Genomic DNA, 27,689 nt, shown 5'->3' with positions numbered 1-27,689 from the left:
GGTCCCAATACACATCCTGGGCGCCAGAGAGTCTAGGGTGGTGTGAATGCCTGGGACCCCCGTGGTCCCTGATGAGGTCCACAGATGGTGTGAGTGTTTTATGAGCGGATCTACCATTGGGTCCCCTGCGTTTTGGCGCGAAGGGAACCGTGGATAAGAGGGGGCTGGAAACGCCACTACCATGTCGATCTCCTGAGTTCTCACGAACAAAGGAATACAGGAGCCTAGTATCCTGCAACCACAAGGCTGAACCGAGGAATCGCTGGTGACCCGCTGAAGGACTGCTCCTCTGCACTGCTGTCGCTTGGTGAAACCCTTTCTACCTCGGATCGAACGAGAAGGCCTGTACTGGTACTTCGACCCTTGGAATAGTGGGAACAACTATTCTCGGCATCTTCACCATCTCCTGCCCGTAAGCCTTCGGAAGTGTCTCTGGGCCATCCAGCAGACTGACCAGCCTACCCAGGAGTCTTGATCTGTAACTGCCGTCAGGTTGTGTGGTATTACGAGTCCTTGTCACTCTCACACGATTTGTACACTTGGCATTCCCAGGTCTGACGTGAGGAGTGTACATTTGGCTGGAATACACACGGCTGCTCCGTTGCCCTGCTGTGGTAACAAACTGTACGGGTTCACTGTGTTTGGGACGTCCTCAACTCAACTTCTGCTGCTGCGGAATCTACACGATGACGAGACGTCCCCTGCTCCTATCTGAACCTGCCAGCACTGAAACTGACGCGGAGAAGCCTGGGTCTGCTTGCATCGGGGACCGGTGAGTAGCATCGCTAGGAACTGGTCGCCCCCCTGCAGGAGCCCACAGCTTTTCCCCGCTGTGCCTAACAGCACGCCTTTCCGTACTTGCGCTCTGCTTCTGCCCCCAGTGGAGGCTGCGCTTGAGTTGCGGAGATCTGTTCATCTTCATTTGTTCACCGAACTAAACTGCCTGATTCCCTCAAAGAGACTCCCCTTTTTGCCCGTTGGCACCAGCGTGTGCAGGTACTTTTGAGCACAAGGCTCCACTCTTCGTAGGGCTTGGACTTCCTTTTAGTTAGGTGCCTCTGAAGGCGGACTGGGTCTAATTATTATTCGCACTGCCTGTTTTCCTCCCCATCTAGGTGGTCTACACATTTCGTGCGTCTAACTCGTTAGACTCGTTTGTATTTGTATATATATTGTATTGGTGTGGTATGTGTTGGTCTACTGGAGTTTTATTGTGATTTCTCGCTACGGTCAATGTTACAAAGGCCTTGTAATAAATGTGTATATATTTTTAATATAACACCTGTTTGGAGTCATTTGTAAGTGTCCTTGCTTTGTGTGCTCATTACGGGCTTTCAGTCACCCTCACCCCTCTTGAGACCTAGGGCCTCATTACACGGACGGCGGTAAGGGTTAACGGTCACCGTTAATGGCAACGGTGACCGTTAACCCTTACCGCCGTACTACGAGGTCCCTTTGCGGGTTGGTGCTTTAACGCCTGCTTTTTGCAGGCGTTAAAAACCAACCCGCTAAGGGACCTCGGAGCTAATTACGGCACCGCAAAATTGCGGTGCCGTAATTAGCGCCTTCCCCATTCCCATAGAGCCCTATGGGGCAGAAATGGGAATGGGGAAGGGCAATGGCGGAAGGGGGATTTACCGCCCCACCAACCTTGGAATGGGGCGGTAAATCCCCTTTCCGCCAAGGCGGTGCTGGTATTTTACCGGCATGAGCCATGGCGCTAATAGCGCCATGGCTCACCGCCTTCCGTGTAATGAGGCCCCTAGTCTTGACCGCCGCGATCGCTACCCTGCTTAGTCTGGCTTGTCCAGAGGTTACCCTGTTCCAAGAAACTAGGCTGGCCTTCTGAACCTCTGCGCCTCCAGGACAGAGTTCAGAAATCCGTCTTAACATTAAACTATGCAGCCATGCCCCATGTGGACCTGTTTGAATTACCCTGTGAATCGTATGTGAATCGCTGCAAAAAGCTGCAGGGTGCAACCAAAGGACAGGGTGGATCCATGTAGCCATTGTTAGTTAATGAAGCTGGCCATGGCAGGGGGAAGGTTTTGTCGTCCCCCTTCTGGAGATGCAACGTGTACTCCTCCTGTCATATTCCAACTAAATATGACAGGGGGGATTGCGCATGTAGGCTGTGTCCACCCAGAGTACACAGCTATATATAACTTTGTCGTGCTTTTCCCTAGTGCTAATATCAATCCATTTTAGCACTAGTGCAAATGTGCCAAAACTAAAGCAAGGAACTAGTTCAGATCCGCATAGTATGAACGTATTACGTGACTTATATTCTAATAAATTACCCATGGATGTGCAAGCAATGCTAGAATATGATTAACCATTAGCAATTCCTACTAATAATCAGTACTAGGCACAACACTTGGCATAATCCGTTTATAAAGGGGGTCCTGAAGAAGGCGTCCCCCATCCTTTTAGTGTCACTGAAACCGGTCGACCCATAAGGGATATTTTCAAATGCAAATAGTACCCTGATATGTCCAATCATTCTAGTGGTTTGAATGATTACTAGCGACTTTTAATTGGGGTCTCTGTATACCCTGGTTGGGAACCAGAATTGGGAGTAAATAAGGAATCATTGCCCTAGTGAGTGTTCTCTGTTTTTAATATCTTTGATGAGCATATCTGTTCTGTTAGAATGGTCGTGTATATTGTCATTGTTTGGTGCACTTTTATACAACAAAAGTAAACAATATTATGACACATAAAGAATGCAAGATGAATAGGAAAGAGATCCAGGCTTGAGTTCCTTCTCCTTTTCCTGTCCACCATCGTAGATAGGCGGCGCATCACCGGTTTCTAAGGCACGCAGGCGGTGCTGCAAGGGGCAGCGAAGGTCCCTAAGCGTTGCTTTTGATGATGGGTGAATGTCTGTGTTAGTGTAATTCGGTGTAGGTCGCCTGTTTACTTTTTGTGTGATGGAGATTCATGGTCTCTGGGCAAGTCCTGTTAAGCTCTATTGGTGGCCCTTGTTGTGTCAGTTCTGTCACCGTGACATTTCATGACTAGGTTCCTAATTGGACGTGTTCGCTTCTTGCCATATCGCAGCCACTGAACACAAATATGTAATGACATAAGATAGGCCCCCGAGTTCTCCTCTCGTGGTAGCCTTGGGAACCGAACCTTGGTATTGCTGTTATGAAATGAGAAAAGCACAAAACAAAATTGCCCTGAAATGGACGAAAATGGAAAAATGAAGCTTTCTTCCACTGGAATCAGAATGGCATTTCCAGAGCCGAGGACAGGGGCACACTGACTGTACGAGAAGTAATGTGTTGGCCTGCTACGTTTCTCTGTGTTAAGAAAAATGCACTTGCGTGATAGTCTGAGGTGGTCTGCCAACCAGTGCATCATGCTATCAAGATCAGCGTCCCCGTTTTAACCTTCCGAGGTCAAGAAATAAGCTGAACAGCATTGGGAAATGGTAGCAGCAGTGCTAAGTGACCTGCAGACTCAACCGGGGATCTCAGGGGGGTGGGGCCTGGCAGGGGGTCGGCACCACAATTAGCCCACGCCCCCATAAGATCCCCGGCTGCTTTTGCAAATGGTCGGGGCCTAACTGCCAGCATTCTTCAGGTGCCATGTCGCTTCCAGAGACTTCCCTGTCTCCGTCATAGGGAGCGTCCCACTGAGAGAACGTGTCATTCAGGCTTGTGTCACCGGCCTACTGAGTGCCAGGCATCCTTCTGAAGTGAGAGGAGTTTTGAGTTATGGACCGGCGGTCCCCTTCCACGGTGATGAGTGACCCTTTCTTCTTGACAATGATGAGTGGCTCCTCATTGAAAGGAGCTACATTTTTGCGCTGTTGAGGTTGTCGGACCACTACCATGTCTCCTGGTGCCAGGTCACTTCCTCTGGCCCGGCGAGTGATGTCGGCAGCTTGTTTCATGTTCTCCTTCATGAGAGTATCTCTTCTCCTCATTTCAGCGTCATCCTCATATTGGTCTTTATTAGCGGCTACATGGGTTAGTCGTGTTCTAATCATTCGTCCGAACATCACTTCTGATGGCGACTTCCCAGTGGTGCTGTGTGGGGTGTTCCTGTAGTCTCGCAGGAGTTGGCATAGCAGTTTTTCGACAGGTTCTCCTGTGAGGCGCGCAATTTGTGTTGTGCGTTTGATGCTGCTCATGAACCGTTCTACTGTGCCGTTTGCCTGAGGCCACAAAGGTGTTAGTTTTCTGTGGCGAAAACCCATATATTCTGCAAATCTCTGGAAGTCTTGTCCAGTGAATGGGGGTCCGTTGTCGGACTTCACTACTTTGGGTATTCCGTAGATTGCGAACATCCTATCCAGTGCTGGGATGGTATGATGTGCAGAGGTGGACGGGACTATCTGCAGGTCGGGATACCTTGAGTATTCGTCCACGGCTACTAATATGTATTCACCCCCTTCCATGGGTCCGAAATGGTCAACGGCTATTTCTTCCCAGGTTTCTTCAGGCAGCGCAGTCATGCTTAGCGGTTCAGGGAATGTGTGCGGCTTTATGACGGTGCAGGTGGGACAGTTCTTCAGTAGTTCTTCCACTGATGTGTATAGCTGGGGAAACCAGAGTCTTAGCATCCTTTTTGTGGATACAATGCCCCTGTGTCCTTCGTGTGCTAGTTCTAGCACCTTCTGTCGTAGGCTTCTCGGGATGACGAGCTTGGTCCCTTTTAGCAGTAGTCCTTCCTCTGATTTTGCGAGTTCTTCTTTTACCACTAAGAAGCATCTAATGTCTTGTTTTGTGTCCTCATTCATTGCTTCGCGGATCTGCTTTGCATGCTTCCATCTCCCCGTTTCCAGGCATCTTAGGATGATTTGTATTCCTTGGTCTGTGTTAGATTCCCTTGTTATTTGTTCCATGTCAAGCCCTTGTGGTGTGCTGCTGTGAATGACGTATCTTATATACTGATCAGCAATGGATGGTTCTGGTCCACTCTTTTCTCTTGGGTGGCGGGAGAGAAAGTCTGCAGGGTTTTGTTCCTTCCCTGGCCTGTGTATGATGGTGAATTGGTAGTCCTGTAATCGAAGTGCCCACCTGGCTATTCTTGGTGGCATTTTCGCCTGAGGATTGCCATAAATGAAAACGAGTGCCTGGTGGTCTGTTACCACTACAAAAGGTTTTCCGTATAGAAAAAAGATAAAAATGCTTGCAGGCCCAGACGACCGCCAGTCCTTCTTTCTCCGCTTGCGAGTAGGCTTGTTCTGTTTTGGAGAGGCTTCGACTGGCGTAGGATACTATGTGCTTCCCACTGCCCTCTCTGTTGTCCAATTGCGTGAGAATGGCACCCAATCCTACGGGACTGGCATCCACAATGAGTTCTGTGGTCTTCTTGGGGTCAAAATAGGCCATGTTGCGGGCATCAGAGATGCGGTCCTTAATAATTTGGAATGCTTCTTGGCATTTGGGGGACCAGACGAATTCGGTGTTTAGCTTGGTGAGGGCTCTGAGAGGTTCGCTGATGGACGCGAAGTCCCGTATGTATCTTGTGCAATAGCTTGCAAGCCCTAGGAAGGATCTGAGGTTGTCGCGGGTGGTTCAGCTTCACGGAGTGCGCTTACTTTTTCGGGGTCTGGTGTCATTCCCTTCTCAGAAAATATGTGTCCAAAGAAACTGAGTGTCTTCTTGCGAAACTCACACTTTTCTTTGTTCAACGTTAGCTGGGCTTCTTCAAGGGCCATGCAGACCCTCATTAGTGTGTCATCGTGTTGCTCTTGAGTTTGGCCGAAGACTAAGATGTCGTCGATATAGTTCAAACAGTTGGCCACGTGTTTGATGACATTGTGAATTTCTGCTTGGAAGATTTCTGCCGCGGAGGACACTCCAAAACTCAACCATTTGTAACGGAATAGGCCTAGGTGGGTGGCAAATGTTGTTATATACCTGGAGTTTTTACTGAGTTCCAGCTGGTGGTGGCCTTTGTTTAGGTCCAGCTTGGAGAACACAGTCGCTCCATTCAAAAGATGTACCATGTCTGTTATTCTCGGAGTTTGGTGTTGTTCCCTCAGGATGGCCTCGTTTGGTCTCCTCATCTCTACACAAATCCTGATATCAGGGCAGTCTCTCTTGGGCACCGGCACTATAGGGGAGACCCACAGTGTGGGGCCTTCTGCTGGCTCAATAATGTCTGCCTCGAGCAGTTTGGTTAGTTCATTTTCAACTTGCTGTTGAATATTGATGGGGATGCCCCTGTAGTGTTGTGCTACTGGTGGGACGCTGGCGTTGATGTGAAGTTCAATCTGCCTGTCCTTCGGTTTTCCGAGGCCTTTGAACAGTGCTGGGAAGACTTGGTCGATGCTCGCCGTTGGGTCTAGGTACTTGTGCACCATGAAGCGATATAAGATGTGAATGAGTCCCATCTCAATGGCTGCTAGATAGCTTAGAATGCACCCGCTCTCAGTGGCAGCCTCTAGCACATGCATGGGGATGTCCTTCTCATGTTCCTTGTATCAACATGAAGCCATGAAGAATCCTTTGCATGCCAGTGGTGTTTTTGAGCCGTAAGGGTAGATGAGAGCTCGTGCTGGCTGTAGGCGTGGGGCATTTGGTATGCTTTCATCGACCTCCTCACTGATTACATTCACGGTAGCTCCTGTGTCTATCAGAAATTCGGCCGTAGATTGGTTGACTTGTATTCTCAGAATTGGGCTGTGTTCTTTTGCCGTATTGTTCCCAAGGGCATATAGGTATCCCTTTCTTCTCGGTGTTTCTTGATGTTTTTCCGGTCTGCGGGTTCTCTCTTCCGAGGATGCACTTGACACGCTTTCTGATTGTGACTGTTCTATGAGGCACCGCACGTACCTCCGGGGTCTTCTACTTGTCTTGTGTGGTGTAGTTTTGCTCTCTCTCCTATCCCTTTTGTCTTGTCTTCTTTCTACTTGTTCGTCGAGGTATCTGTGACGTCCTTGTTCATGGGGTTCATGGGTGACCCGGTGATGTTGGGTGGGTGGGTTTTGTTCCAGTTCATTCATGGGTTTTCCACTTCTCCCTGCCCCCTTCATCTTGCTGCGGAATATCAAGCACACGGCCTTGTAGTGGTTGTCACCACCACATGCGGAGCATGTCTGGCCCATGGCAGGGCATGTCCCTTCATGGGGGTATTCGTGTCCACATCGATATTTATTTGTTTATAAAGCGCTGAAAGCCCGCGGGCATCAGATAGCAGAACGGGTCACTGTTGGCTCTCGCCATCCCTTCTAACTTGTTAAGACTTTCTTGCTATTCGTGCGTGATTTGTATTTCATCCAGGCCCTCTACTTGCACTGCGAGTGCAGCATCTGATCGGGCCAGATGCAGAATTTCATCCAAACTTCTCAGTTGTTGCAGCAATCGTTTGCGAAAATCAGCGTTTTCACATCCCACAATGATTTGCGACCTGAGGGCCTCCTCATTGGAGTAGTTGTTGAAATCACAGCGTTTCATTTTTGCCCGTAGCCTCATGACGAAAGCATCTATGGTTTCTCCCTTGATCTGCTTGGTGGTGTGGAATACATGTTGTTCATAGTCTGAATTAGTGTGGGCCGTGAAGTATTCCGTGAGCGTTGTCTTTAACTTGGCGTAGGTGTCTATGGTGTTTTCCGGTATTTCGTCGAGGATGTCTCGCACGTTGGATCCTACAGCATGGTTTAAGAGATTTAGTTTCTGCTCATCCTCTAGTGGTCCGGCCTCTTTTAAGCAGACTTCAAAATCCCTCGGCCATCTTTTCCACCTTGATCCGAGGGTGCCAGTGTCAGTGAGGTCGAAGTTTGCTGGTAATTGGGCTAGGAGGCTGTCGGTCATCTTTCTGTGCTCTGTTCTGGCTGGAGTCACAGGGACTGTCAGTGGCTCCTCTTCCGAGCTACTCAGGGGCTGAGCCGGAGTTGCAGGGACTATCAGTGATTCCCCTTCCAATTCACTCATGAGCTGATTTTAGGTGTTTCTCCTTGCTCTGGCTGTGCAGAGTGGGGCTTCCTTTTCACTGGCGGGCCGCTGCGCTGGGCGTGTGCGCCAGGACGGGGGGCTGGCCCACATGTTGACAGTCTTGGGGCCTTGAGTTTGATTCACGTGTTCAGGTTGGGGAGGGCGCTGCATTGTGGGCTTTGACTGCGGTTCGCATCAGGGCCCGTGAGCTTACCCTTGTGTAGAAAGAAAACGTCAGGGCCGTGTCTCTCCATCCCTCCTCGGAGTTCCTTGACTCTCGTTGCCGTCGGCAGGAGGCCAGTGCCCCTCAACCGCCCGGAGATGCGCTGGAGCTTCTATCCAGCTGTTGCCGTCGGCGGGAGGCCAGTGCTCCTCGACCGCCCGGAGATGTGCGCAGGGAGCCGCTGCTCCACCCGCGGGTGAATTGAGTAAGCCTGTCGGCGTCGTTTGGCGGGAGAGGTTATTCCTCCCCCCCGCCCGGATGTATGTCACGCGGGGAGCTGCTACGGGGGCTCCACCCGCAGAATGTGTGCATGGGAGACTCTTCAGAGTTCGCGCAGGGCTGCAGGGCTCTTTTCAACAGTGGGGAGCCTTCTCTCTCCGACCCACTAGTCTCTGGGAGTCCTCGACCGGGAGAAGTCCCGCGGCTCCAGTGGCGCCTGGTTGCACGCCACGAGCGCTTTGGACTTGAGGTGGCGGGCACGGTGGAGACACGTGTCCGCTTTGTCGCTAATGTGATATCGTGATAGTGGACCTCCTCACGCAGCCACTCGAGTATTCTCTCACACATGCGAGAATACCCCAACACAGGAGCTGGGGTGCAACACGTCTTTAATCAAATGATATCTGACTCGAACTGCCCGTTTGGGCGGTAACCCCGCCCATATACAACACGTGGGACACAGCCCACTAAACAATGATAATAGAAAGAGGACTCATCCTCATATCAACTAAACAGTGACAACACCACAGGAAGGGGGAGGAAATGGGGTGTGAAAAAAATTCATGCCCCAAATTCACGCCCCCATTTACACGCAGGAAGAGTTGCGCCGGGACCCGATTTCGGGATTTTGAAATCAGGTCCCGGCAGAAACCGGGACCGTATCCAGCCAGCCTTCCAATCCCCAGACAGGGTTTGGAAAATGAGAAAACTCCCGGGACAGAGGGTGATTTCCCTGGACTGTCTTGGGAGAACCGGGACATGTGGTCACCCTAGGTGACTGGCAGGCGGGGGACACAATAAAAAGCCAAGTCTTTTTTTGTAAAGGCTGAATCTTTCGCACGAGAGCTTCAGGCGTTACAAAAAAGCCTCACCTTGTCACAGAGTCGCCACCCATTTTGTGGGATTGTCCCACAATTAGGGACTCTGTCCCGCAGTTTGCAGAGTGGCTGTGCGCGATGCAGGTTGTCCCGACATTTGTCGGGACAACCCGCCTCCAGCACAGCCACTCTGCAAACTGAAGTGGCCATGGACACAGCAGGGCGCTGCCGCCTGCTGCTTTCTTTCCCAGGTGGCTCTGCAGCCCTGGCTCCTTCTGAGCCTACAGGTTGAGCTGTAACGCTCGACACCTGGCTTAATTCAAATGCTAATGCTTTGTTCCTGGGGTCCTGATGGTCATGTTTGCAGTTAAAAAAACATGACCATCACCTCCCAAGGACAAACCATATGCATTGTAATTAAGCCAGGAATTAAGAGCCATTTTAAAAATTTACATTAAAAAGGGGCAGGCCAAATGTGAATGCTGTGACTCGCCTTTGGGCAAGTGTCCCGCGAAAGAGTTGGCCACCCTAGCCAACCCCCTGCCAGTCACTCCTTTCATTAGAGATGCAGGGATGATCACTACTGCTTCTCTGATGAAAGGGGTGGCTGGCAGCGGAGTTGGGCTGACAAACGAAAGGTGAGGCTTTTTTTTCTAAAGCCTGAAGCTTGCCATGTAGTAGCCTGGTGGGCTTGGGTTAGCAGGCGACTTAAGGAGGCCCCGGCAGGACCCCGCCCGTCTCACACCGAATTTTCAGAGCTTGCAGGGCCCCAGCTAGTCTAACCCACTTAAAGTCCTGGGTAGCAGATGTCATTTACAGTGCAGAGAACCTGCACCGTTGTCAAATGAGCACTACATGAAAAAGCCACAAATTATGATCACTGTTGTGAAAGGTCTTTCTTTTTCGAAGCATCCTTCAGTCATAGAGCTGGGGGAGCCAGGTAATTCAAATATAGGGCCTAATGGCCAAACACGAACCGAGCCAAGAATGGGCTAAAGCATGGAATGGATTATTTGCAAAGCACAAACATATTATTACGCATCAGAGCTAGTTCTGGGAACCCGGACACAAATGTGTTATTGATTTTCTTTTAGTAACGTATCAGAATCTTACAAGATCCTACATAAATCCTACTTCAAACCCATACAATTTTATAGGAATTTAAAGTATTTTATTGCCACATAAATTCTTATGAATTTCTATTTATTGTTCTAAAAAACGCGCTAGTAAATCACAAGTTCTTATCAGCTACTTATAAAAAAATCTCTTATGGCATTCTTATATGGGAAGATATGTGGAAAATATTTCAGACTGAGCTCAAATCCCAGACTGGCCCTTAACCAAAATGTGTGATCCCGGGCAAATCATTTACTCGCACCGTTTTATCTGTCAAAATTGGTAGTCCTTAGAATTGATTTAGTTTCAGGTTTATGAACAAAACACGTACAGTCTACAATATAGTTACTCCAGTTAAATTCTTATTTTGCCCACGAAAGAGTTAGTTGCGTTTTGGTTTACCCATGGCAACGGCTTGAATGTCTCTTAATTCACGTCTGCAGAAGGTGGTTGGGGTAGGTTGGGACGGGGTATGTGGATGAGGATTGATGGTGGTGCGGGTAAAGGGGAGGACCAGTCTATGTGGCAATGCTGGTGCAGCAACACTAGGCACGCAGACCAAAGCCATTCCAGCTATTAACCAGAATGAGGTGTGCTTATGCCCAAACAAGGTGGTGTCGTGTTCACCGTAGAAGTGTACAACTGCAAATACAGTGTGTGATGCAGTTTTATGGAATTGTCCTAGATACATGCATTAACTGGAGAGCGCAAAGAGGCTCACACTAAAGCAATTTGTTACCGACTACCAACAAGACATTCTTCAGGTCATGGGACCTGGGTCAGGGGAGTGCCTGTGGTCCCATGGAGCAACGACACCACAGGAAATTATGTGAAATAAAGGCAGTGGCTGACAGAGGGTCAGTGATAGAGCTGGGTGAGCCCAACAGGGCTCAGGTCAGCCCGGATAAAAGCGTGGGCCCTCGCCTGACCCTCCTCTTGGTCAGTGCCTTCCCAAAGCAGGGGTCGGCCATTAGATTCAACGAGTATGCCCGTCCTTTTTGCATTAACTTGCATTATAGCCTGGCATTTAAGGGTTAAATAAAAATAACAGAAAACGCTCCACCTGACTTCGTCTCCCGCCCCAGCCACTCATTGGGTAGGACATGACAGGAGTGCTTCCCAGCCTGACCTTGCAGTGACTGGCGGTAATTTCATAGGTAAGTGAGCCCAACGAGTTAGTAGGCAGTGCCTTGCAACTCTGTGTGCTCCTCTGGCGCTCACTCGCCTTCCCCAAGCGCTTCACCCCTCCTCCCAAATGCCACTATCCGCCTTTTCTCTACAAGCCCCTTTAACCTCCCCAAAACACTAGCGTTGTCCCTTCACCCCCAGTCCCCAGCCCCTTTTCTTGCCCCCAGCCCTGCTTAGCCTCTTTTCTTGCCCCAGTCCCATTTAGACCCTTTTTTGCCCCCTTTTTGCCACTTTTCCCCCTGGTTCTTGTGCCTACTCCTTTAGCCCCTTTTCTGGCCCCAGCCCCTTTTCTAGCCTCCTTTATCCCATTCTCTAGCCCTCTTTGTTGCCCCAAATTGTTAGCCCCTTTTCTTGCCCCTTTCACCTCTTTTCTTGCCCCTTTCGCCCCCTTTCTCACCAGTACCTTCTATACCCGTGTATTGCCCCTGTTAGCCACTTTTCTTACCTGAAACCTTTTTGCCCCCTTTATTGCCCAGCCCCTTTCTTGCCCCCATACCCCCCTTGACGCTGGCCCCTCCCCCGTTCTGCGTGGTCTTTCCCAGGCTCGCTTGTGTTTGGCCCTAAGAGACAGGCCGACACCCAGGCTCGGCCCTACCTCTGAATTCCCTGGCTCTCCCAGGTCTAGTCAGTGATAGGAGGCCAAGACCTGAGCATGGTATCTCCTTAATTCTCCAACACCTTGGTTTTAGGTACCTGCCACGCCAGCCACTATAACAAGGTGCGAATAGGGAGCCCGGCACTCTCATGCTCCGGAGCGTCAGTCCCACAATAGCGCGGGCCCTGAACTCTCGTGCTCCGGAGCGTCGGTCCCACAATGGCGCTGGACCCTGAACACTCATGCTCCGGAGCGTCGGTCCCACAATGGCGCTGGGCCCTGAACTCTCGTGCTCCGGAGCGTCGGTCCCACAATGGCGCTGGACCCTGAACACTCATGCTCCGGAGCGTCGGTCCCACAATGGCGCTGGGCCCTGAACTCTCGTGCTCCGGAGCGTCTGTCCCACAATGGCGCTGGACCCTGAACACTCATACTCCGGAGCGTCGGTCCCACAATGGCGCTGGGCCCTGAACTCTCGTGCTCCGGAGCGTCGGTCCCACAATGGCGCTGGGCCCTGAACTCTCGTGCTCCAGAGCGTCGGTGCCACAATGGCGCCGGTTGATTACGAGATTGAGACCAGCAGCCTCTGCGGCCTGGTAAGGCAGAGACAGTGATCAACGTCAAGCGAGAGGTGTGCCCCCTCCTGGTGACAAAAAGGCTGCGAGTTGGCAAGAAAAGAAGAAGAAAATAACAGGAAGCGACTCTTGATATAGAGATTACAGTGAGTGCACAGGGGTTGCAGCACCGTGTGTGGAGCTTGTGCTCCCCCATGGACAAAGAACCGTCAATTAACCGAGAATTGAACAAGCAGAGAGTTACGACATTAAACCCGGCAGATGGATCATACCAGGCTGCAAAGGTAGCTTTGGAAGGATATTTTCAACCGATGGGCATTTCAGATTGTGAGGGATGCCAAGAACGCAACACTTGATACTGCCCCATACAGCTGAAAACAAATGCTTGCAAGTCTTTTTTCTATAATTACAGGCAACCACATATCATGGAAAACCCAGGAAGACCACCTGAAAGAGCTTAACCCGTCAGAGCCTCCAGAACTAGCTTCCATTTCCATTTAGTGGAGCTCTGCGCACCGCGAGAGGAGAGCGCACCAGCAATCTGATAGAGAAAGTATTGACAAAGCTGGCATCAATGCGGCGCACCGCCAAGCGACTACAGCAGATGCCGGGCGCTGGCAGCACAGGCAAAGCCTGCTCAAAGATACAGCTATCACTGCTTGCTTGCTACTACCAATTCCCGGGGAATTGAACAAAAAGCTGCCCACCACAATGAACTGGGACACTCGCAAACATGGGCCGCCATTGTTGGAGCGCCGTTTCCCCGCGCAGAAGAAGGGGTCGGGGATTAACTGTCTTTGTGTAAATTATGAACATTGTAAGACCCCTTAGGTGGGGAAGGCAGAACCAGATTGCCTGCCGATGTAGAGAGAGAGAGCTGAATCCACCCTCCAACAGCTCCCCCACGGCAACCAACAAGATCCGGGGATATTCTGTCCCTCCAGACCCACACTTGGATTAGTGCCATTACAGGTATTGAGTGCGGTCTGTTTTTTCACTGACGATCGTTTATATGGACATTCTGCACCAGCAAGCAGTGTTTTTGACACTGTGCTCTCCCTTTAGGAGACCTTTTACCTGGATCCAGTCCAGCATTTCACCCGATGTAACCGCACCTTCAGAGCTACCAATTGAGGTAAGCTTTTGCATTTGTGGTGTACGCCGTCATTTTATGTAATGCACTACCAAACAGTGCACATTGTTTTTTTGAGGAATCATACAGGATAGTTCTCCTATTCAAACTACTTTCGCCCTCTTTTCAATAGGTGTCCAATGCGACCCTGATTTTTGAGAAACCAATGGTCCCTAAATCCTTCCATTCTGGTTACCCCTATGGCCTCAATTAAGTACCACAGGTAAGCTGTGTCCACTAGAAATCTATGAGACACTTTTGATTTATTCATACACTGCAATTACTCCTTTTACACTCTCCTCACGCTCTTCCATTCATTTTTTCAGCTACATCTGAACATCTTCACCAAATTGTCTTCCCCATCCTGATGAAGGCCCTAAGAAGGAAAATGCCCACATAGCCCCTATATATGGCCGAAACACCCTGGTGTAGACGAACCTTTTTCTAATAACAGTGGCACAAATGTCTTTTCACTGTTTTGTTTTATCGATATACATTCTGTATACCTGTTTCACTTTTTGATGTGATATGACCCCTGTCGTCTGATGTATCGACAGTAGTAACTGTATTATGTTATCCATGTAGATGTATGTGCAAGAATTCTGACTTGCTTCTGTGTTTTTGTGCAAATTGATCTTGCTTTACCTTGTAATTTATGAGGTTCAGCGTTATGCCTTGACAACCAAACAACCAGCAATCACATGCCAATAATTACAATAAGAAGTATTCAAAAGACCACGGTGTGGTACTCTTTTTGTCATATGGAAATTGTAAATGAATAGTGAGGGGGTGTTTGTTCTTTTGACCCTTTCACTTGTGTTGTTGTTAACCAGATTGGTTAAGGAAGAGGGGGAGGATAAGAAGGGATGCAGGAAACAAGAAGGTGGTGGTAGGGTCAGAGAAGAAGGAGGAGGTGGCAGACCAAGAGACCAGCTGGAAGAATGATGGTTGACTGGATTGTGGAGGTGTTTTGAAGTAGAGGTGAGTTATTGGTTGGTGCGACGAAGTGGTTCTGTGTGGTGAGTGTGCATGCAAGGTAAGGCGAGTGAGAGTAGTTTAGGAAGTATGGCGAGTGAGTGGCAAGTGATTGTGAGGGTGAAAGCAGGGTGACTGAGTAGAAGGTGGGATGGAGTAGTATAGTATTGCCGGGAGAGGGAGTTGTAGTGTGAAAATGGGAGTAGTAGTAGTGTGGAGAGGCAAGAGTGGTATGGCTGGGGAGAATAGGAGTGTTGTGGAGAATAGAGTGTAGTAGTAGAAAGGATGGAGCAGTAGTGGTGTGGAGAGGGGAGAGCAGTAGTAGTGGGGAGAGTAGTAGGGTGTGAAGGAGGGAGTGTATTAGTAAAGTGGAGAGGGGAGAAAGGTAGGAGGGAGTAACATCAGAGGATGGAGGTAGGTGGTAGGAAGAGGGACAGAGGAGGAAGATGTGGGACATGGTCTGGGAAAAAGTGGGTGTAGTTGGAGGGAGGAGAGTAGTGAGAGGAAGGGAGTAGAATAGATAGATATCGAATAGGAACGTTACGGTGTGAAGGAATTGGTCCAAAGGGGGCTTGAGTGTCTGTAAGGCGCATCTCTACAAACCCTTAGAACTAACCTGAATGGTGGAGTAGGTCTAGCCTATGAAGTTCCTGGGGGAGTTTAGATAGAAAAGATGACCACCTTTAGGAATGCACCAGCATCCAGGTAGTATTTAGATAGTAGGGGGCAATACATGCTATATACTAACCAGGGAAATAGGAACAACTGGGCTAGGGTGGAAAGTGCTTAATTTAGATGAGAGTCAGGAAGACGATTAGTGCCCTACAAAAAATGTCAATAAAAACCTGTGAACCATCTCTGGAAGGTGCCATGTTCTTTAGGCCATATGTGACAGTACCCTGATTAATGAAGAAGATGTCCAAGTCCTTCATGGGTGTTATTCAATCAAACCCTGCAAACAGATCAGGAAAAGGATTCTGGAGCTCGGACGAGCACATGAACTGGCAGAAGGATGAGCGATAAGAATGGACAAAACGTTAAAATCATTTAAAATTGAAGAACTATGTGCAATTGAAAAACCCTGAGGAAAGCAAGCCAGAGTCAATCTAAATCTGAAGGTGGAGCAAACCAGAAGTATGGGTGTAGTGATTGTGATGATACCTTACCAAACATAGGGATCTGCCCCCTACCCCCCTCCAAAGGACGCATCTATGTTGGTCTGGAAATGGGAGACTGAAGCATTTTGTAAGTGTGTGTCGCTCCCAATTTCTTCAACAATAACCTAAACCACGACCAAACCAGAGGAAAAGAAAAGCTAAGGTTGCCCAGATGAAACCTCTCAAGAGTCATTGGAAGAAGAAGCAGCTCACGAAAAAGAGGGTGAGGCATTCTTCATCTACGGAGTACCGCAAGCCAGACGGAAGTGTAGGAGACAGCCAAGGAGCACAGTACACATTCAAAGAAGGGAAACACCTGGGCGGATTGACACCGGAGCATCAGGCAACATAATGGCCCTATCTCATTTTCGCCTGATCAAGCAGGCAATGGCACTACGCCCTACCAACTATCCGAATATAGACTTTTCGGGGGATCCAACCCTATTCCCTGAGAAGGCACAGTCACAGCAGAAGTGAAACATTAACAGCAAAAGATCATCACTTGATGTGATGTGAGTGGGGAGACCCTTTTATGGTGTGACGCAGCTGCGGATCTCTAGGTGGTGAACTTTACTCATGAAATCTATTTAGAAGATGTGGTCAGCCAGCTAGATAGATCCAAATGTCTACTCCAAGGGGTTGGATGTCTAAAAGGTCCCCCGATAAGGTGACATATGGATAATACTATTCAAACTTTCGGCCCTAAAGCCTCGTCAAACCACATTTCACCTGAGGGAAGAAGAAGAACTAGAGCTGGAGAAACTTGTGAAGGTTGACATAATCAAGAAAGTTACTGGGACAACACCATCAGCATCCACGATAGTTGCTTGGACGTTCTACCTAATAAAGCAGAAGAAGGAGAAAGGCAGTTGACACCAACAATTGACAACATAGTAGCGGATTTCCAAGGGGCAGAGATCTTTCCATAATTAGACCCAAATGCTGGATACCATCAAATGCTATTACATCAGAGTCTCACTATATAACAATCATCACCACTCACCAAGGTGTGTATATAAGCGGCTGAGCTTCAGAGTGTCATCGCTGCAGAAGTCTTCTAGCCACCATTCAGAGCGCATTGGCTGGCCTCCCGGGAGCCCTACTTTTCAAAAATGATATTCTGGTGTATGCTTCATCTGAAGCAGAACATCTAGGTCGCCAGGAGCAAGTTCTAGCCAGACTCCAAAAGCAAGGACTAACCTTCCACCAGGAAAAGTGTGCATTTTTTAGGCACTGGCTGGACTTTTTTGGTTACGTATTTCAAGCACCAGAATTGTCTGCTGACCCTCAGAAGGTGAAAGAAATTCCTGCTGCCCCTGCACCCAGCAACCCGATGGAAGTAAGAAGCTTCCGAGGAATGGATATGCACTTTCAGCGCTTTATAAAATATCTGGCAACTTTCTTGGAACTATTGAGGAAACATACCCCAAATAATGACTGCTTGGTAGTGGACACCCATTGAAAAGAGGCCTTTCCAATAAATCAAGGATTCTCTAACATCCACCGAGACCATGGCTTTCTTGGACCTAGCTCCCCAGATAGGGGATGCCAGCCCTTTTGGACTGAGGGTTGTCCTTAAATAGAAGACTGATAATGGTGATACCCATCCAACAGCATTTGCAAGTTGGGATCTATTGGGCTCAACAAAAATACTCTCAAATTGAGAGAGAGGCACTTGCGGTATTGTGGGGGTGGAGACATTATCAACTTTCTTCATACAGTACGCCCATATCTGACATAACCGATCACGAGCCACTAATTCCTCTCATGTCAGGGGCAGCCCTCCATCCACCAGCAAGGATAAACGAGGCGACTGCTACAATCGCAGGAGTATGATGTCACATTAACCTACATACCAGGCTATGACAATCTTGCAGACTATCTTGTCATCCTAGCCCCAATGGGCCAGGAGACAGAGCAGAAGAAGTGGAAGCAGAAGAATGCAAGAGTCCTAATTTAGGAGGCTTTGACCTTAGCAGCACGGCCATTCTTACGGTTGACACCAGAGCCAAGGGTTTGGGATCAGGTACTTTCACATGTGACGGGAGGTGCAGAGCTAGTCATTTGCCATGCATCAAGATCAGTATCAGAAACAGAAGAGAGACACTCAGGTGTAGAAAGGGAATTGTTAGCTTGTGGACGGGGAGTGGAACATTATAGACAATACATATAGAGTAAACTGTTTACTATCCTCACTGACCACAAACACCTGATTGAAGTGCTTATTGAAACACTTGTGTACGAGCGCGATAGAAATAAAATATCAATAACAATTACAGTTAAAGCAATGTCGAAGACAAGGCCAAGGTTAGCTAGGCTAAGTTTAAAATACAGAATTATCATTTCTGAGTAAAAATATGTTCCTGGGACACAAAACAAAGTAGCAGATTTGCTCTTGCATTTACCCCTCGAATCTAAGAGCTCAGAGGAAGAAGAGCAAGAAGTAATTGGAAGTTTAGAGATAGTCAACCATGATGTCATAGTTTGCATGGGAGAGTGGCACAAAGAATTAGAAAGTTATGTTGAGTTAGCCCAAATATTTGGGTGGGCAAGCAAGGATTGGCCAGAGAAGAAGAGTGTGGTGTGATGAATAGAGGGAATTCGTCCCTTCTCCTAAGGGGGAGCCTCCCCCCTTTGAGGCTAGGGAGGCGAGCCTGCTTCGCAAGACCCTGCGTAGGGGTCTGGGCAAATAGAACCTCACTGGGAGAGACTCTGTTTTAGGGGACAAGGACTCCTGTTCCTGTGAGGAACTCCCTAAGTAATTTCCCCTGGTGGCATACATGAGACCATCAGAGGTGAAGAACAATATAAAATCCAGAGACTGGGCTGAAGACTCCATTTAACTGAGACGAGGCGAGAGATACATACGCAGGCGGGGTAACCCCCCGACAGCCTTAAACCTGAGAGAGGCGAGGTCAAGGAGAGCCGCGCAGCTCGCGACTTTCCAAAATGGTCTGAGAGAGAGAGTGAAATGCTGGGGGAACAGCGTTCACCTGAAGAGAAAAACCAAGGAGACAGGAACACCAAGCCGGGTGGTGGCGTGACCCTGACGCATTGTGGTGGGTAGTGTGCCCCGTCCAATTACGCCAACACCACTGTGCTGAGAAGTAAGCAAACCGTCCATTTACTCGCAGCAATACCTGATCACACAGAGAGAGAGGACCGAGAGCGGGATGCCTGAGAAAATGAGAAGGCAGAGAAGTGGAGAAACTGATGGGATCCCAAGTGAGCGCAGGCCTCGGAGATGTTCCCCCCACCGATTCCGAGGTAACGTGGAGAGCAGGAGAACTGCAAGGCCACCAGGGAATCATTACACAACAAGAGAAACTCGTCCCAGTTAAATTGGTGAGACGTTGACTATAAAGTCGATGAAATTGAACTATAGTAATGTAAGAAAGAGAACCACTATTAAAGCTGAATGAGACATCATTAAGACCGATGACACAAATACCCTGAGCAGAGGGGACAGTACCACATATGTTAAGAAGTGAAGAGTGGATCAAAGAAAGAGAGAGAGAGAAAGAGAGAAAGAGAGAGAGAGAGGGGCAGAGGGGGAGGGAAAGAATAGTCTAGGGAGAGAATGAGAACCACTTTTAAACCTGAAAGAGCAAGAATTAAGGCTGGAGCATAAGTACCCTAAGAAGCGGGAAATGTAACCGATATGTTAAGAGACAACTGTAACACACCAGAAAGGGAAATCTAAAAATCAAGCAAAGCCCCTAAGAGAAAAGAGCCACAAAACAAGCCTCCCCGGAAAGGGGGGAATATTAACTGCCAAGAAAGTATATCCCAACTAAGAAAGTATATGCTACCAAAGGACAAAAAGCATATGAGCGTGGAACAGAGGATAAGACAGAGAGTTGAAAGGGGCTCTGGAGGATAATCCCACAAGAGGAGGGAAAACCCAAAGACCTTCCTTGTGAAAGAGTTACTAGAACTTATACAGAAGGGGACAAGAGACTATTAAAAATTAGCCTACAAACAAGAAGGTTGATCAAAGGGAAAACATTACAAGAAAAGACAAGTGGGAGAAGAGAGCCATTCTCCTGACCTTATTTAGTTAGAATAGTGGTAGGGTCAGTTACAATTAGTTTTTGGAAAGCGGACTCTTTCATTTATGACTTCCTGGTGACTGATGAGCGTTTTAATTATTTGCATAGGCAGGGAACACCCACATAGCAATAGGGAAAGTTGAGCCTTTTTGTCATCATTCAATAAATAACGAGTGGCAACGTCAACACAGTGGCTGTGTCCTTCTTCTGACCTGCCACAGTGGGTAAGGAAGTGAACCATCAGTTATTAGTAGATCAAGGCATGCTGTTATGTGGACAACAGCTGGTAGCACAAATAACACTTAGAGACAAACTGATCCATACCCCATATGAAGGATACCCTGGGATCACGAGAACTAACAAGAAACATTTGAGAAAGTTATTGGTGACCAGGTGTTGATATGTCAGTTGAGAGTACAAAAAGCATGTGTTGGCCATGTTTAAATTCTGATAAGGGAATGACATTTTAAAAAGGGGGACCTCTTCCCCTTATTACCTTCAGAGGGACCATGGGATCGTTTGGGCACAGATATTTCTAGTACTTACCATACTTTGGGTATAAATAGTTAGTTCATGATTGTCTTAAAAGATATTTTTTCTAAATGGCCTGAAATTTAAATAAGTGAAGCGTCCCTCTAGTCCTGAAGTCTTTCCGTTTTTAGAACAGATTTTTCATAGGTAAGGTTATCCCTACGAGATCAAGAGTGACAATGGACCACAGTTTAGAAATGTGAGGTAATGAGGTATGCCAAAGACAAAGCAATCAAAGGGAAATGTACTTCCAAATTACCACCCCAAGTCGGATGGGGTGATTGAAAGATTTAATTAGGTAATCTTAGGAACAGTTAAAAAGGCCATGAGAAACAATGTTGAAGTTAAGGGGGGACCTAAAAGGTTGATTTGGAGAGTAAGGTCAAGCTCAAATGGGTCAACAGGGGTGCATCTGTTTTGTCTAATGAGAGAGAGGTTTGTCAATTCCAACCTTAATCCGGGGTGGTTAACTCCTTATTAGGGAAACAGGAGCTGTCAAGCCAGGAAGTTGGGGAAACACTGTGTCATTCCCAAGACAAATGCAGAAGGTACTATGATGCAAGGAAACATTTCACAAGCAAGAGTGAGTGCCAGGAGAGTGGGTTAGAGTTAGGAAAGGTCACCACTCTTTCAAAGGGGAGTCTAGGGTTTGAACCAAAAAAGATAATTGAAGTATGGTCTAATGCTGAGAGGAGAGAGGATAGTTTCATATGAAATTTAGGAAGAGTAGCAACGTTTCGAGCAGTTCGGAGATCGCCCAAGCAGGGATATACTCACATCCATAATCACTTCCAGGAAAAACAGTGTACAGGATGCGGAGTTGTCATTTGAGGTTGACATTAGAGGTGTAGAAAGAGTGTCCAACAGTGAGACTAATGGTTGAGGAGGGGCACCTAATGAGACAAACAGCGGAGAGATGCTTGCCACACCTGCATTCAGATCCAGGTAGATAAGAAGAATGCTGACCAAGTTTCAGGACTATGAGATCTGATGACTATGTTGTGTCCATTTGCTGTGGATACTGTCAAGGCATCATAAAGCAAGACACGCACAACAGATTCAAAGTCCAAACTCAAAATGGTTTATTACATCAAATGTCAGAATGGATTTCCCTACCTGAACAAAACTAAGGAAAGTTTGAGTCACAGTGTTCAACTTAAAAGTCTGTCTGTGTCCAAAACCTATCCTTACCCTCACAACGAAAGCTAAAGAATGTTCAGGGCTGTCAATAATAAAAGAAATGGTCATCAAAACAAAGTTCTGAGCCTCTTCCACCTCTTAGCTTCCTTTTCAGCTCCCTTCCCCAAGTTCAAGAAAGTTCCACAAAAGTCTTGAGATTACCCTTCCCAAGCTCAAAACAGTTCCACAAATCATTGAGGTTCCCTTCCAGATGTTCAAGGCAAAACAGCTCCACATAAGCCTCGGGGCTCCCTTCCCCAAGTTCCAAGCAACACAGTTAAAAAGAAAAGGGTCTTGAGGCTTGCAGGTCATCCAGTCTCAGGGTTCCCTTCCCCAAGACTTCAACGTAGCAATTTGTTTTTGTTTCAGTCTCTCAATGTTTAACACAACTCCAGGTCTACTTGACCCTCCTTTTGGATTGCATCAATAGTTCACTTATATTGCTCCCTCTTGGTTTGTTTCACAATGTTTCTAGCTTTCACAATTTTAGGGCTCCCTGGTGTAGGTGCAGTTGTCGGACCACCCGGTCCATACATTACAGTTTGCGCAACCAGGAACCCTAGGCTCTTCACCACACACAGGTTCTTCTGTACTTGTCCCTGTGTACAGATACACATTCACTCTTCCGGCTTCTCCTGGTTAACCTCTTGGCTTTGCCATCATGTGTCACACATCTCATGCCAGTCTTGGGCCTTGCTGCACTGTATCCATTCATAAAGTACACTCTCTGGTGGTCTCTTTTATTCCCCACCTTTCTGACGTGCTCTTTCATACATGGGCTCTTATTTCGTATATTATTTTCAAAAAGGCACTCTCCCTTTTCACTTTCATCAGCTATTAGCTCTGACCACAAAGTGTTCATGCAATTTGATATTCTTGGTATTTCGTTACATATGTGTAGCCTCTAGGAACGGCCATGTTTCGAATGTCACCTCCCTGCACTCACTGGTCTTCGCCGTTCCTCTCTGGTGGCCTCACTGCTTCCTTTTTGCTTCGCCGGCTGGTGGCCAGTCACAACAAGCCCCGCTCGCCCTCCGGATGCTTCCCTGTGCACGCCGGCAGCTTCACTCTTCTTCCACGGACTGCGTACTTTCTTCTTTCTTGCTTCTTCCACAGGTCCAGCTGTTGTCTCCTGACTACGGAGGCTCCCCCACCTGTGGAAGCCTAACGGCCCAACTCGCCCTGGGCTCCACAGGTCATCTGGGACTTCTGCCGGCATCCTGGCTTCCTCGGAGGTCCCACCAAGGATGCCTCCTCATGCGCAGGGTCCCCTTCTGGTCTCTCTCACACAGGCCTCCCTGTTGGTCGTTCTATTTCTGCTCTCTGTCTCTCTTCTTATACACCTGCAACCACTTGACAGGTTGCATGTGTGCTTTCTCAATTGAATGTGGCTGACTGTAATGAGGGACATGCCTGACCTTCACAGTACTTTGCAGGCATCTTCCTCATCCCAGTACTAGAGTGGTAAAAGGAGTTACTAGCGTTCCTTACTCCTTGTCGCCTCTGCCTCGTCCCAGTACTGTCATAGGTAAAGTGTGGGATAATGAGGGGAGATGTCTTACAATAGCCCAAGAATTCTGGGGTAGGGTTAGGTTGGTTTTCAATAGGGAAAGGGGGATACCATGTCTCGCCTGTGGGTACCCCGCTCACAATCCCCAAGGACCCTCAATTTAGGTGACCCTCCATTGCTTCTCCAACCCCGGGCCAGGATCCAAGAGCAATGGCCTTTCGCTGGCACCCTGAGAAGAGGACCCAAGGGGAGTAGGAGTGAGTATACCCTCAGGTTTCTCACAATACCAGTTAGCTCACGTGTTATGTTTAGTTTGAATTCGTCTTTAATCTATTATGTCTCTCTTTCGTATTTCTCTTTTCTTTCATCATCCTGTCCTACCTTTCGCTCTATTCATTTTTATCTATCTCTTGTCCTTCTAAGGGGAGGAACGTGTGAAACATTCTAGATGGCTTAATGATGCTTGGAATCCCAAGTGAGGTTCCAGAATGTGGGGCAGCTGGTGAAGGAGTGGAGAAGAGGGAGTTGTAGGGTCCTTTCGTACTGAATAAGCCATTGCACCGATTTACCAGTGTTTGTGTTCTTTGGAGATTGCCACAAAAGCCTCCTGTCGAGTATAGTCCTCTAATGTAAGATGCAACCGCATACCAAGTGCATTTTCAAATACCAGTAATGCCACTTTATGTCACTATCTCCTATGCCTGATACAGTACCCATTTTTAATGTAAAGCATTGCATGTCCAATTGCTGCTATAATATGGTAAGTGCAGCTCGCATTAATACCATCTAATGTCTGAAGTGCCCAAGAGCTGACCTGCATGCATCACAAGCCAGGTATAGTCATCATGGGATAGTCTCGTAGGTTCAGGTACTGAGAACATGCTAATTCCCAAGCGTCCTTACCAGCAGGGCAGGCAGGCCAGCACTGAGCCTCTCTATGAGCAAGCCAGACACTTGTTTCTTGGGGGAATGAATGATTGATCAAGGCATTTTAATGAAATCTCAAAAAGATATGTTTGCCACTGAGTATCTGCGGCAACCCGCTTAGTAAAATGCAGGTTCAGTCCAATGCAAATTGAATAAATAAATAATGGGTTCATAAGTTATAATATATATTTAATGGCACTATGTGGATTAAATGTACTGCTTTTTTGTTTCATATCATGCAAGCGAGGGACAATGTTCGGGTTCTCGACAGACTCATGAAATTTAAAGCCATCACTGCATGTACTTTTCCTAAAGTTAGAGACTTGTTGATGTCCTGGATGAGAGCAATGCTACTTGGCTTTCCTTTCTGTATGCAATATGGTAATTTGTGTGGCAAGAGTTCTAATTTGTTTCTTTCTTCTGTGCAGTGGTATTTGCTCTCTTGGCATATTTCTTGGGTGATGCTAACTGCAGAAGCACATGCCATCTTTAAATATAAAAATGCATGGGGGGGGATCGCAAAATGCATGGGGGGGATAGCAAAATGCAGGGATAGCAAGTGTGCTGCCAGGGATATGCAAGCAGATGGTATTAAGAGCCTGCAGAATTGCAGCCAAACTCAATTACTGTTACCGTCACTTGGTCCCATGGAGTTACCATAGGATTACAAGTGGTGGTAGGGCAGTATAATTCCCTATGTTGTGAGTCCATAGAACTCTATGGGTATTTGGCAGATTTAGGGTAATTCACCACTTTTCCCCCAGAAATCAATGGTTTACCGCATAGTCATTCTGCCGGGGTAAATCTGCGGGGAAAACGTGGGTAATTATGTTACTGCAAAAAAAGTGGTGTTAACAGAATTACTGCCACTTTTTCTCTGCACTGCCATGCTTGTAATGAGGCCCTAAGTGTTGTACTAGATACTTACTGCATACTTACCACTGTGGGACTAGCTCATGCATTAATTGTGCTCCACTGACACGGGGCACTGACACGGGGCAAGCCTCCCTTAGCAAGTTTGTATCTCTGGCACAGCCGACTAAGTCCTTCATCCTTCCGAGGTCGATAAATTGGGCATTCTTAAATTGGGTAATGATAAAAGTTAGTCTCTCTCCCCACTTCCCTCCCTCCCTTCTCAGCGTTTTACGTACAGAGCTTTGAGACAGCCATAAAGCCACGAAAGTGGGGCATTGGCACCAAACCTTGCGTGATGTTCTTGCCTTATGTACCTCGACAGCTCCTTCCATCACCCACGAGTCACCCACAGATCCATGAAATCGCAATAATAGCATCACATTACCTTCTTCCCTGGTTTGCATCCTCCTTCCCTCTCTCCTCATCCCTTCCCTTCACCTTGTTTCTGTTCAGCTTGTTAAACCGACCTTAGGGAAATAAACCGAGTAGGCAGTCTTCCTCACCCTAAAAATACCAAGTTGGATCCCAACTCATCTCCTTGAAAACAGAACAAAGCCCTTTCAGAAGAGGTTTTACCAGGTGCAGTTCGGGTGCAGCTGGGGGCCATTTCTCTGTAGATTTCCTGTTAAGACCATGCACCCTGGGCCTCTTTTGTGTGGTAACCGATTTTATTTCCAAATGTTCTCATAGGAAAAGGGCTGGGCTTGCTGAAAATGATCCACAGTGCCTCTTTTGGTTCCCAGTGCACCCCTGTTTAGGGCGTTGGGAATGAATGCCTGACAGTCAGGGACGTCATTTCACCAAAATGCCAGGGGTAGCGGAAGTGACATCACACGTCCCTTGAACTCTGATGACATCACTTCATTTGACCCCACCATGAAGTGACATCACAGAAAGTGGTGGAACACAACTTTTCACCCCTTGACAAAACAGGAAGTGGCAACACATAGCATTGTTCCTAAGTACACTACGATAAATATGGTTACGATTTTACTGTAACACTGTAATGTGGCATACATGTCATACAAGAATGGATCACCATATGTATCATTAATATCAGTGTGTATAGGCCCATATTACCAAATTACTGTGAATGCAAGCAGACATCCAAGGCCAAATGATAATGATGTGTTATTATATAACAATTACGATTAAGGACTTTATATAGTACAAATAGGCATACAATATCATCCAACCTGTGTTGGTACTCATTTATCAACCCCAGAAGGATGAAAGGCTGAGTTGGCCTCGCCAGGATTCAAACCTGCAACCTGCAGATCACACACATATCGCAGCAGCAAGATCTCAACCCACTGAGCTTTCTTACCGGCTATAGTAAAGTGAGCAATTACATGTCTGAATGTTCTCAAAGTCAGAAAACAAATTACACTTCGTAGAGGATGCAATTAAACTGGGAACTGAGATTTAACAGCAAGCCAGTTCATCTGCAGGTCGCATGCAAAGTTGCTTCAGAGGTTGGCAAAATCCATACCATTGGGAGGGTTCATAATTGTGTATTAAAGAATTTAGTGTAGCGCAGGGAAAGCAGCACACTCGCATGGCGTCCGGTACTCTGGGCACTCGTTACCTCACACTTGCAAACAAACATCCTGAACAGCATGCCAGGAAAGGTAGACACATTACAACACAGCATTAAATGTTGCACAATCAAATGAAGGGCCATTTGATGTGCTACGGTCAAACATTTTTACACTCTACACAAGCTTTTAGGAAGAAGGATTTTGTCAAGTGACCGAGGACACTGAGATGGAATGTCTTATGATGATCGTAACAGAGACAACGGCAAAAAAAACATGCTACAACTGCAACTTGTGAAAAGCAAAAAACATATAGTTTTTGTCTGCATTGTAAATTTGAGGTGTTTAAGACCAGACTAACTCAGTGACTCACTCCGTGAAGTGTGCCTAAAATAAACCTTTAATGTATCTAGCAATGATTGTATGGAATTCCAGAAAGACTATTTGTTATTCCTATTCTTTCTTATTTAGGGTCACTGTTCAAAGTGTTACACTTGTGGAACCTCCGTATTTTTGTTTATTTTTAAGAGGCCTCAACAAGAAAGCCAACCACTCCTCAAACAAAGTGCCATATGGCGCTGGCCACAGCCCAGAAGCTTCAATAAAAAAAAAAACGTTTTACATTTTTTTTAGGGGTAGCAAGGGAGACCACAGGGGTAGCAAGGAAGACCCCATGGGTCGCAGTTGCGACCTCTGACGACCCCCAAATGACATCCATGCTGACAGTCTTTCTAAAGCATGCATGTTTCTCCTGTACACCTGATCCCCCTCCTGCACCCCCTTAAGGCCTCCTCCCACACGTATATGAATAAGTCTCACATGTTTCTGAGCACACAGTGCTGCTGTCCCCCTAGCAGTCCTGGAACTTTGCTGGCCCAGCAGAGTGGACTCCACGAGTCACAGTAATGCCTTGTTATCATCGGATCCCTGCGATTACTGCAAAAATGCAATTTCGAATCCCAAAATACTGCATTTTTTTGTTTTTGTTTTACCCATTTCTACCCCATATATACGCAGGAGGAGACCCCCGCAATCTCCTCAACCTTTTTTTAAATTAATTTAGCCCACCTTCCCCCACATATATAGAGGGTAAAATGGGGCTTTCGAAAATTCGGTATTTTGGGATTTTAAATCGTTTCATTCT

The sequence above is a fragment of the Ambystoma mexicanum genome, chromosome 13 (assembly GCF_040938575.1).
Source record: "Ambystoma mexicanum isolate Mex_15411 chromosome 13, UKY_AmexF1_1, whole genome shotgun sequence".
Taxonomy (NCBI): domain Eukaryota; kingdom Metazoa; phylum Chordata; class Amphibia; order Caudata; family Ambystomatidae; genus Ambystoma; species Ambystoma mexicanum.
This window is presented reverse-complemented; position numbering follows the sequence as displayed.